This window comes from Podarcis muralis, chromosome 11 (assembly GCF_964188315.1).
Source record: "Podarcis muralis chromosome 11, rPodMur119.hap1.1, whole genome shotgun sequence".
Lineage (NCBI taxonomy): Eukaryota > Metazoa > Chordata > Lepidosauria > Squamata > Lacertidae > Podarcis > Podarcis muralis.
The window spans coordinates 29,840,654-29,852,940 of NC_135665.1; positions in this window are offsets into that span (position 1 = coordinate 29,840,654).

Consider the following 12,287-nt stretch of genomic DNA (forward strand, 5'->3'; position numbering starts at 1 on the left):
CAATATTTTGAGGAGCAGGCCCCCAATGCTCAAAAAAGTCAGGGGCAAGCATGGAGCCAAGCATGGTGTGACTTCAGTGGCCGGCTCCTTCTTCTCCTCCTGCCATGGAGGGGAAGGAGGGGGGAAGCAGCCACTGGCCACTGAAACTGCACTGCCACCATATTTGGCTCTGCCCGGTAGCTTCTCTGAGGTCCTGACAGAACACCAGCACTTCACACACACAATGTTGGTGCCCCCAATTTCCCTCACAAGTTGGTGCCTCTGGAGGAATGTTCGAATGGACAGAAAGTACAAGGCTTGGGACTCAGATATCTGGAAAGCCACTTCTTGCATATACACCTGCCCAGATTTTGAGGTCATTGGGTGATTCCCCTCTTACAGTGTCAAAGCTCTCTGACACATAGCATGTGGTGATTTGTGAGAGGGCATTCTCAATAGTAGCATCCTAGCTCTGAAATGTTCTCCCCTCTCAGGTGCAACCAGCACCCACACTAATGACGTTTTGATGCCTGCTGAAAATGTGGCTATTCAGCCCAAGCTTTGATTAAGGTATACTCACTTGACTGATGTAGTTATGTTGATTGTATATTGTTTGATTTTTATATGAAGCTGCATTTAAGTAAGATGTCGCTCCATTGCATAATGACGTTCTTCATTTTGGAATTGTGTGAACAGCGATGAGTGGGTTATAGATAATCTGAAGAAATAAATAGCCAAGGTTCATACAACAAATTTTGTACCTGGGTCTGAACCCATGCAATGCCACTACACAGGGCAGCATATTACCAATGTCCATCCCTGAGTGAAGAAATACCCCATTAGCTTCAGATGTGTTATTTTCCCCAGGATCACTGCTAGAAAAGTCCCCTATCAAGCTTTCCCATGATAACTACAACTTCCTTGAACATGACACTTTGCCTCTTTACTTGTGATTCAATAGGTGCCAAGCACATTCTCTGATAGGGCAAGCATTTGTTCCCATGGGGGTGATTGTAGTCATTGCAATCTGCTTTGTGCGGGTGAGTGCAAATAGGAATTTGCAGCCATTGAATGCTCTGCCTGCTTCTAAAATAACTTTCATCCATAAGGCTTTATGAATTAATCATCGGCTTAATCCATAGAAAAGCCGTACTTTGATATCTTTGCTCCATCACCTGCTACTACTCTTGGGAGATTAAGGTTTCTATTGAGGAAATGAGGATATTATTTCCATATAGGTGGGGGGTTTGGGGGGGAGCATTGCAGAATAAGAAGTATGCCGTAGTAAATTTGGAAGCGAGAAGTGTTTGTTAAGGATCATCCACCTTAGCTAGTTGTGTGAGAAACACACACACACACACACACACGGTTCCTATCTATGCATAGACACTAGTTTCATACATATATACTAAAGTACAGGTAGCCCTTTTATCCCATAAGGGGGGGGGGGAACCAAAGCGTTTACTAGGCTATCCAAAGCATCACAAAATAGTGTGCAGACTTCTGAGTTTCCCAGACCTCTTCATCAGGCTACACAGTAAACTGAATGCAGGTTCCATGACTTCATCATCAACCACCTTTTCCCTCTCCCCCCAATCCTTCCTTGCTCTCTCTATTGGGCAAAGACTGTAGCTTAATGGTAGAGCATCTCCTTGGCATAGAGAAAAGGTAGTACCTCTGGTGGTGGACATGGTGCACTCCTTCTGGGGTAGTTGGTCCACCTTTGATCTCCACCCAGCACTCAGTTCTCACCTGTGGCTCATAGAAGCTGTCAGCATGCAGCAGCAGTCATAACCCGGAAACGGCCTTGACTGGCTGGCTAAACCAGGTGAGGGTAGCCGAAGGACCACAAACCCACAGTGAGTTAGGGACTTCTACATGCGAAGATGAGTGGGTGAAACCAATAGTGGGTCCAACGGTCAAGAAGGTGGTTTCTGCGTGTTCTGTAGAGGGAAGTGAGGGCCAGATGGGGCTCACCAACCTGGGAAGGTAGTCCATCTAGGAGAATGAAAACTCTGATCCAAACCTGCTCTGCCTTGTGGGATATCTCTGGGAGAAGAAAAGGCTAAGGAGTAAGCCCTACACAAATATGGAGTGGAGTCCCTAAGACAGTTGGATGGCACCTTGTCCTTGTAGCCTCCTTTTGGCAGCTCCTGCAGCCAAGCTGGTTCCAAATGTATTGCTCTGCCTTCCTTTGGACCACATCAGCAAGGCTGAGAAGGAGGTCCTGTTGTCTGAGAGGGAGGTCTTGCTGTTGTTGACCTCCATACAAACTGCCCAGGCTTGCACCCTGCTAACTCAACAGTTTGACTTCACTCCCAGAGATGCATGCCATTGCCACTCAAGACAGATGGGTGCCAGCAACGACAATATATAGAGATTCATTGACTAGAAGTGGTTTACAAAAATCTGATCTAAACCATTAAAATTATTGATTAAAAGAAAAGGTTTTCTAAAATATACAAAGGATGATCAAAATGAACAGTAGCTAAAAATAGATAAAACAGATGTGACATCTACATATCGGGATTTTCATATATATGGGATTAAATGAGAAACGAAATAGGATTTATGAATGCACACATGCAAAACTGACACAGGCATTAAATTGATTGATCTATGCAGCCCTCCATGTGGAATAATCTTTTGAGGTCTGCCCTATTAGAAAATGCACATAGAAAATGGCACGTGTCAATATTTTCCATATCAAAAGCCAATCTCTCAGAGAAAAGGGCAGACAGGATGCACTCACCTTGCCACACACACTTTCCCTGTTCAGGGAGTTGTATTGTCTGACGGCATTTAAATACGTGATGGACTAGCTACCTGCTGAAGTGATACAGTACCATGAAGACTGCTTTTTCTGAATAGCTGAATAGGTTCTCAGTGGATGTGGATTATGTAAATGCTTTTATTAACTTATTATTACAGGACACACACACAACACTTAGAAAACAAACTACAAAAGAAAACACAAAATAAATGATAAACGTATATCCATACATCCGCAAGTATCTGCACACGCACTTATGTTATCCAATCTTTTGTCTTTTTCTATTCTATTAGACTTCATCCTCAACGTGGGTCTGATTTTAAACTTGATAAACTGTGTCTTTCTCATTTCGTCTTTTCTACCCTTCTCCATGTGTTGTATTTGTAAACCGTGTTTTGTTTTGCAAAAATAATTTGAAGCAAGTCCAGCTTTAATTTGAGGGCACTGTGTGTTTTTTTTAATAATAAACTCTGTACTTTCCCCACTCTTTTTGAAATTCTTGTTTAGACTGTCCCCTAATTGCATCCGTCATTTTTGCCAACTCAAGGTAATCAAATAATCTCTCTTGCCACTCTTTTTTTTTGTTGGTAGTGTTTCACTTTTCCAGGTTTTTTTTTGCAATTAGTATTCTTGCTGTGGGTGTTGCATAAAAGAATATTCTCTTATTTTCATTTGCGATGTCTGAATCTATTATGCCCAAGAGAAATGCTTCTGGTTTTTTTTTTTTTACAAAAGTTTGTTTAAATAATTTTTTCAACTCCTCATATACCATGTCCCAGAAGCTCTTAATTTTGTTACAGACCCACCACATATGAAGTAGTGTCCCCTCTGAATTATGAGGATTATGATATTTTTTGATATCTTACATTAACCATGTTATGAACATAGAGACCACCTAATTTTTTGGAGTTCACTTTGTAAAAAAGAAAAGAGCACTTTCACAAAGACAGAATCTGGAAAGCAAGAGAAAATGTATCCACTGAAACTCAAGATGCCCTTTCTTTATTATTTCTTTTTCCAATAAAAAGATAATTTACAACTTAAAATGACAAAAAGCATCAGAAGCCAACTGGACTTTTCTTGGTCAAAAAGCAAATAACCCGAGCTATCCATAAAGCATGATGAATTTTGTCATTCAATTCATCTTGAAGATGCATCTTAGACTATTTGAACAGTAAACATTGAAACAGGATTCTTCCCAGAAGCCTGAATCAGGGCTCATCCTTTTAATTGAAGGGAACAGATCAGTTAATGGAGTTCTGTTCAAACATGGCACAGACAGCAAACAAAAGACAAAAGAATTAGCATGTGGAAAAGAGCCTAGAAAAACACACTGAACATAATAGCTCTTTTCAAAGATGAGAGAGGCAATTAACTAGCTCATAGGTATTTCCACGCTAAAGAGGATTATTCATTTGTATGATTTTAGGCACTGGTCTGGAATTGAATTTCCAATAGTAAACAGCTTCTGCATTTTTGTTTTATTTTATATAGGTTGATGGTTAATATGGATGGGGGGGGTTCCTAAACAATTATTTGATTTTTAAAAATACATGTTCTGTGCATTTTCAACCCCCTTTTCAGTTAAATATTCAAATGTTCTCTAACAGTTGTAAACATAAAGGTAAAGGTACCCCTGCCCGTACGGGCCAGTCTTGACAGACTCTGGGGTTGTGTGCCCATCTCACTCAAGAGGCCAGGAGCCAGCGCTGTCCGCAGACACTTCCAGGTCACGTGGCCAGCGTGACAAAGCTGCACTGGTGAGCCAGCACCAGTGCCGCACACGGAAACGCCGTTTACCTTCCCGCTGGTAAGCGGTCCCTATTTATCTACTTGCACCCGGGGGTGCTTTCGAACTGCTAGGTTGGCAGGCACTGGGACCGAGCAGCGGGAGCGCACCCCGCCGTGGGGATTCGAACCGCCGACCTTTCGATCGGCAAGCCCTAGGTGCTGAGGCTTTTACCCACAGCGCCACCTGCGTCCCTTCTAGTTGTAAACATACCATAAGATAAAACCTATTTCTCTGGAAGGTAGCAAATTGCTGCACATTCCTATGCATGTCTGCTGTGAAGTAGGGATGGGGCTCACTGCTTGTCTCTGCTCAGGTAGTGTTTGTGGTTCTCATCACATCACCTTGGTCCATGCTCATACTTTGTCTCCTTTAGCAGTGTAAGCTTGGCATATTGATCATGAACTTGGCTCTGCTGCCGTGCTTCAAGCTGGTGAGCTGAAAATGTTGAGCTCTAGCTCAAAAGTGTTTGTGACTCTCTAATGCGATTCATCTGCTTGCTGGGCATAGACATCTAAAACAGACAACGTTGGTTGTTCTACTACATAGTTTTTCTTCTTTGGTGAGATTACCTGATAGGACTATCTAAAGCAGTGCTCCCCAACCTTGGGCCTCCAGCTGTTTTTGGACTACAACTCCCATCATCCCTCGCTAGCAAGACCAGTGGTCAAGGATGATGGGAATTGTAGTCCAAAAACAGCTGGAGGCCCAAGGTTGGGGAACACTGATCTAAAGTACCTACCCCACCCACCCTGCTCAGAGATGGACACATTATTTTAACTTTCGTTTTATTTGCCTAATGACAATAGAGTCCCTTTGTATTTATTCATTATTTCTGGCATTCACTTAACAACTAATGAAAACTGAACTTTCAAATCAGTTTTTCATTTGTTACAAAATGAACACATACATACCCCTAACTGAACTGACTTCCACTGAAACTTAGAAATCCCAGAAAGAACCAGATTCACTTTGGGGTAGATTTGATCGCTAAAATGACCAGCTTACCCTGCCTTGAGGCCTCCGGTCATTTGTGACATTGCCACAACACTCAAGAAGTGTGAGAAGTCTTGTCCTCACAACTGCAACACAATCCTATACTTGTACTCAGAGGTTATGTTAACTGAGTCTTACTGCCTAAAAAAAGTGTATTTAGTTGTTGCTGTTTAGTCGTTCAGTCGTGTCTGACTCTTTGTGACCCCATGGGCCAGAGCATGCCAGGCACTCCTGTCTTCCGCTGCCTCCCGCAGTTTGGTCAAACTCATGCTGGTAGCTTCGAGAACACTGTCCAACCATCTTGTCCTCTGTCATCCCCTTCTCCTTGTGGCCTCAATCTTTCCCAGCATCAGGGTCTTTTCCAGGGAGTCTTCTCTTCTCATGAGGTGGCCAAAGTATTGGAGCCTCAGCTTCACGATCTGTCCTTCCAGTGAGCACTCAGGGCTGATTTCCTTAAGAATGGATACGTTTGATCTTTTTGCAGTCCAGGGGACTCTCAAGAGTCTCCTCCAGAACCATAATTCAAAAGCATCAATTCTTCGGTGATCAGCCTTTTTTATGGTCCAGCTCTCACTTCCATACATCACTACTGGGAAAACCATAGCTTTAACACACACACACACACACACACACACGGAAGAGACAATATCAGGTTTATTGTCTTCCGGAACTGCTGGCTGCTAACTGCTATGAGTGTCCCCAAGCCACTCCACTGTGATGCATGAATCAGCTCCAGGTTAAGTAAATGCTCATGAGGTTTTGTCCATTATAAACAGCTGTCATTAGCATGGCTGTAAAGTAGATTGAACTGTATTTAAAGGGAGGGGGAGAGCAAGGAAAACATTGTGCAGAACAGCTGCCTTTCAGTTTGCTGTTCTTTACCATAAAGATGTGTGTGTGTGTGTGTGTGTGTGTGTGTGTGTGTTTCATGTAGTCCTGCCTGCACACTATCCCTGCCTTTTGGTTGAATTAACCTGAGAGTTTCGGTAAACAGCTGCAGACAGGTTGTGAAGAACGGAAAAATGAGGGTCGCTCACCAACTGTTTCCTGCCAACTCACGGTGGACAGAGGAGGTAATATATGCTGTCATTATACTTCCATTCATTTGCATGGCTGGCTTGGAGGACATGTTTGTGTTTCATTTATTCACATACTCTTAGCCATGTTTGCTGTTTGCCTGCAGTAAAACTGAAAGCGTGTCATGCGCTATTACACAAGCTAATGTAACGTCTCCAAATAAACGCTCACTATTAGTCCTGCAGACAGTCATTGGAAGTAAAAACAGGTGTTTCCTATATTCTTTGTGATTGCCTACACATACAAACTCTCTTTTATTAGCTTTCAATTACTTGGGAATGTGAGTGCTAGAAGGGGAGAAAAAGGAAAAGTGCTCAGGTTTTTAAAGAGTTCTTCAGCGTGCAGACGAATTAAATTTAGCCTGAATAGCCCTTTTAGGTATTTCAATAGTTATAGTAAATGAGCAACTGCTGAAAACTGTTCAGTCACCAATTAGGTTTTTCATCTACTGTACTTCTTCGTTGGATTTAGTAAATTAAAGTCAAATGCTGCATCATAGGTTGTTTTTTTTAAAAAAATTAAAATGAAATGAAACAGCCACATTAGTAAGTGGTGTTCAGCATAGAAAACACACTATATAATTCTGACACCACTCTAATATATTAGGGCTTTTCTAGATAGAGCTAGGTAGGGTGGGATACGTGTATGATTAAGACGGGGAGTTGGTCAAAGAAGACTGCCTTGAGGACAGCATAGATGACTTGGAGAAGCTGAAAGAAGCAGAGAGGTCTATGGATGAGGACATGACAGAGATGTCCCATTCCCAAGGTGTCACCTTCAGTACTTGCATGAAGCAGAAGTGCATCACTCCAAGAAATGCCCATTTTCGAGGGGGATGAATGCAAGGAATATGCCAGTGAGGAGCAGAGGGGCTCCTGGTAGTGGATGATTCAATAATTAGAAATAGATACAGCCACCCACATCACCCAGCCTAAAACAAAACCAAGCTTACTGGGGAAACACCCAGAGCTCGAGGGGATGGATGGATAAAGGGGGGGGGGGGCTTTCATTTTGATGGACAGGTCAAACTTTAAAGGTGTTCTGTATGAAACCCTCTGGATATACCCACCAACAATTTAGCAACCTTAAGTCACCCTGGAAGGGCCCCTGTGTCTGTAAATTTCATCCACTTTGGGGATGAATAGGGGGGAAACCTATATAATGAGGTGAAATACCTAGATACCTTGAATTCAGTAGTGGATAGAGTGATGAAGCACTTGCAGGTGAGTTTCTGCTGCTTGCTGTAAGGAGGTGAGGCAAAACAGTGGGGATGTTGGCGTGGTGCATTTGCAGTGGCAGAAACACAGAATTTGCTCTGCTGGTGCATTTGCACCTTGCTGACTTCACGGCTGCCTTGCCCCTCCCAGAAAGCAGCAGTAGCAGCTCACCTATTGGGAGGTCAGGTGAGCGCCTCTGCCTTGCCAAGCCATCTGCACCTGCCCAAATTTCTGCGCCCTAGAACAAGTTGTTGGTGGAATCAAGTTTGTGATGGAAAGTCAAGAGAGTCAAATCTCTCCAAAATATGTGAAGGTTTTTTCAACTAACAAAAGTCTAGCTAGACTGTACACTGCGGACTGGATGCATATTGCAGGATCGGCCAAAATATTGGGAGACATTAGAAAAAGATGGAGACACATGGAGATTGCAGAGTTTTGAGAAACTAAAAGATAAAGTGCGAGATTGGTTACATTACTGTCAAATCAGAGAGGTTTTTAATATGGATAAGAAAACAGGTTTCCAGGTGGAAAAATCGAAATTAGAAACAGAATTGTTAGAACCCAAAACTAAGGTACTTTCAAGAATGTCTAACTTGCTGTTAAAATGGAATACTCAGGATGAAACGGTCAAATCAGCTATGATAAAATGGGCGCAGGACATTGGCTATAATATCATGTTTGCTGACTGGGAACGGTTATGGACCACTGGTGTGAAATTTACGGCATGCAATGCCTTAAAAGAAAATATTATGAAAATGATATACAGGTGGTACATGACCCCAGTCAAGCTTGCAAAGATATATCATTCGCCAGATAACAAGTGTTGGAAATGTAAAGAGACTGAGGGAACATTCTTTCACCTTTGGTGGACGTGCCCAAGGGTTAAGGCTTTCTGGGAAATGATCTATAATGAACTGAAAAAGGTATTTAAATATACCTTCCCTAAGAAACCAGAGGCCTTCCTTCTGGGCATTGTTGGCCAAATGGTGCCAAAGAAGGACAGAACCTTGTTTATGTACGTGACAACAGCAGCAAGAATACTCATCGCAAAGCACTGGAAGACACAAGATTTGCCCACTTTGGAAGAATGGCAGATGCAAGTGATAGACTACATGGAACTGGCAGAAATGACCAGCAGAATCCGAGACCTGGGAGAAGAGACAGTGGAAGAGGACTGGAAGAAATTTAAAGACTATTTACAAAGATATTGCAAAATGATTGAATGTTAAAATGATGCAGGAGATAAGGACAATATGGCATTAGTGATAAAGCTGAAAGGAATATGTAAAAGTACTGTATAAGAAATAAGGGTGAAAAAAGTTAGAATAATATTATGTCAGAACTAAACGAAATGATACAAAGGGAAAAACTGGTGACATAATAGTTGAAATGTATAATAATAATAAGATTCAAAAGAGGGTAAGATATTGCTGAATATGATTTTCTAAAAGAGAACACAGAAAAGGGAGATGTGAGGAAGTCAGGAAAGAGGGTTATGAAGGTAACAAGCTAGAAACAGGATTTTTATGTTTTTCTTTTCTTATGTATTTCTATGTATTTTCTGTTGTATTTTCTAAGTATGTGAAATCTGTTTAATTGTTCAAAAATTTTAATAAATATCTTAAAAAAAAAAACATATTGCAGGATCAACTCCCTAGAGAAAATATGTTTGATTCACAGTTCTTAGTTCAGGGAACTATAGTCCTGTTTCTTCCATTTTAACCTCACAAACATCTCTTTTGTGAATCTAATTTTACTCTACTATTGAACTGGGATTCTAATCACGTTAGGCTGCGGTCCTATATCTACTTACCTGGAATATGCTCAAACTGAACTAAGTGTGACTTGAGTCTGACTATATATAGGATTGCACTGTGATGATTCCTTCCCCTCCCACCCACAACATCAGTTACTCTACAGTAGAATATGCTTAGTGACAATACCACTGGGTATTCCACAGCGTAAACAAACCTATTGCTCAGAACAGTGCAGCAACATTTATGGAACAGGAATGCATCTCTTGATGCTGCTATGTGGGTTATGTTTATACATTCAGTCATAAAGAAGGCAGCAGGAAAGGAGTCTGGGGACATTACCGTATTTATGAACCAAAAAAAATCAAATGCTAGCTTAGGTGGTTTGTACTAGTACACGAAGGGATGCAGGTGGTGCTGTGGTCTAAACCACAGAGCCTAGGGTTTGCCGATCAGAAGGTTGGCGGTTCGAATCCCCGCAACAGGGTGAGCTCCCATTGCTCGGTCCCTGCTCCTGCCAACCTAGCAGTTCAAAAGCACGTCAAAGTGCAAGTAGATAAATAGGAACTGCTCCAGCAGGAAGGTAAATGGTGTTTCCGTGCACTGCTCTGGTTTCACCAGAAGTGGCTTAGTCATGCTGGCCACCTGACCCGGAAGCTGTCTGCAGACAAACGCCGGCTCCCTCAGCCAGTAAAGCAAGATGAGCTCCACAATCCCAGAGTGGTCCGTGACTGGACTTAACAGTCAGGGATCCCTTTACCTTTACTAGTACACGATGCATAAGGACTTCTTTCCATGTTTGTGGTAGGGAAATTCAATTTGGTTTAAATTTAAAGGCAAGCCTACCAAAATTGTATTTTTAGACTATGTGAAACCAAACACAGACATCCTTTGAGATTCACACTTCTCCAAATTTTGCAATGTAGTAATGCATACAAAAATGCATATACTAGGGTAATTGTGTGCACACAAATGCATATATTGGTAAAAACAACATACAAAAATGCATTATATTAGGGGAAATTGCTTTGCAAAAAATGTGTATATTAGGCAAGATTGCCTACGAAGTATATATAATATGGGCAATTCACACTAAGATGCTGATAAATTTCCGTAAGGCCTCTTTTTCATTAAAAAGAAAAAAGAAAAATGATGTGAACTGAAGATTAGAAAAAAGAGAAACCAAAATGGACTTCTGAACAAAACCATAGCTCAATGAGCCAAGTCAATATCAGAGATCAAAAAGCCCATGTTTTGGGAGGGGGCACCAAACCAGGTGCCAGTGGCCACACCAAAATCCTCACTGTGTGGATGGCCCTGCTGCCTCCCACCATGTGGCAAGCCTCCCCACCTCCTCCCATCCTAGAGGAAGGCAAGGAGGGAGACAATGGGAGCAGAGGTTTTTGGTAGCACTAAATATGCAGCAAAGCAGGGAAGAATATAGCAAAGCAGGGAAGAATATCCCAACTCCCCCCCCCTTTTTTTGTTTTGGCCATCTCTAAAATCCTGATGCCCCTACCCTGTGACATATAATTTCAAAAAGTAAACTTCTATTCATGTGGAGGAAGCCTAAAAGGTCTTTAACTGTTAATAACTCATTCGCGAATTGCTCCCCCTTAAAAATTGAATTGTCCCCCTGTTGGGAACCACAGATGTAGGGGAAGGGGAAGAGGCCCCCACCACTAAAGCGATGACCCTCCCACAGCAAAAAGGAAAGTCGGTAAGGAAGAGGAGATCTTGCTGCCACCATTGCCCTCAAGAGGAGGGGGGGCAGAGACCAGTGCGGATTTAGGGCAGAGCAACCGGTTCTGCTGCAATGGGTGCCGATTCTCGGGGGTGCTGCAGGGTGCCACAATTATGAGATAGTAAATTGAGCAGAACAGAAGCCAAGAGGCAGGGAGTGCCAAATTTTGGGCTCGCGCAGAGCACCACTGAAATTTGAAAGACCAAAACCCACCCATGCAGAGATAAGGGGGAGGCGAAAGCAATGAAGGATCACACAGTGTGATTTGTCCCAGGCACTGTACCTGCTTAGGCATGGACCTGCCAGCAGAGGTTTAAAAATAATGCTACTTGGAGCAAAGCCTAAGCACAGCAGGAGGCTCACATATTAACAGGTGGAGATAACTTGGATTCAAGTCTTTTACAACTTTAAAGGTCAAAAACGTTGGGAGCTAATAGCCAATGTTGCTATTCATCACATTTATGATGTACTTTCTTTGGCCAGCTCCCACCGACATACATCCGATTATATACATAATCCTGTGATCTGGGCATTGAATTGGATCCAGGCTTCTGCGACTGAAGCCCCGTTCTCTCAGGCCTTGGCTCTCCCGTCTTCTCCCTGCAACCTTCTTCTTCTTGCCTCCTTGCTCAGGAGAACCCTCTGAGAATGTGTGGAAGGTAATGTGAGAGGCTGCAGGGGAAAGTTGGAATGAGGGGTTTCCTTCCTCCTCTCCATTCCTAGAACTCTTCACCCGAACCAAGCTCCTCCCTTCCATGTGTGACATGGCAACTTTGAAGCTAATCTACTACAGTGTTAAAGGTAAAGGGACCCCTGACAGTTAAGTCCAATTGCAGACGACTCTGGGGTTGCGGCACTCATCTTGCTTTATTGGCCAAGGGAGCCGGCGTACAGCTTCCGGGTCATGTGGCCAGCATGACTAAGCCGCTTGTGGCAAACTAGAGCAGCACACAGAAAT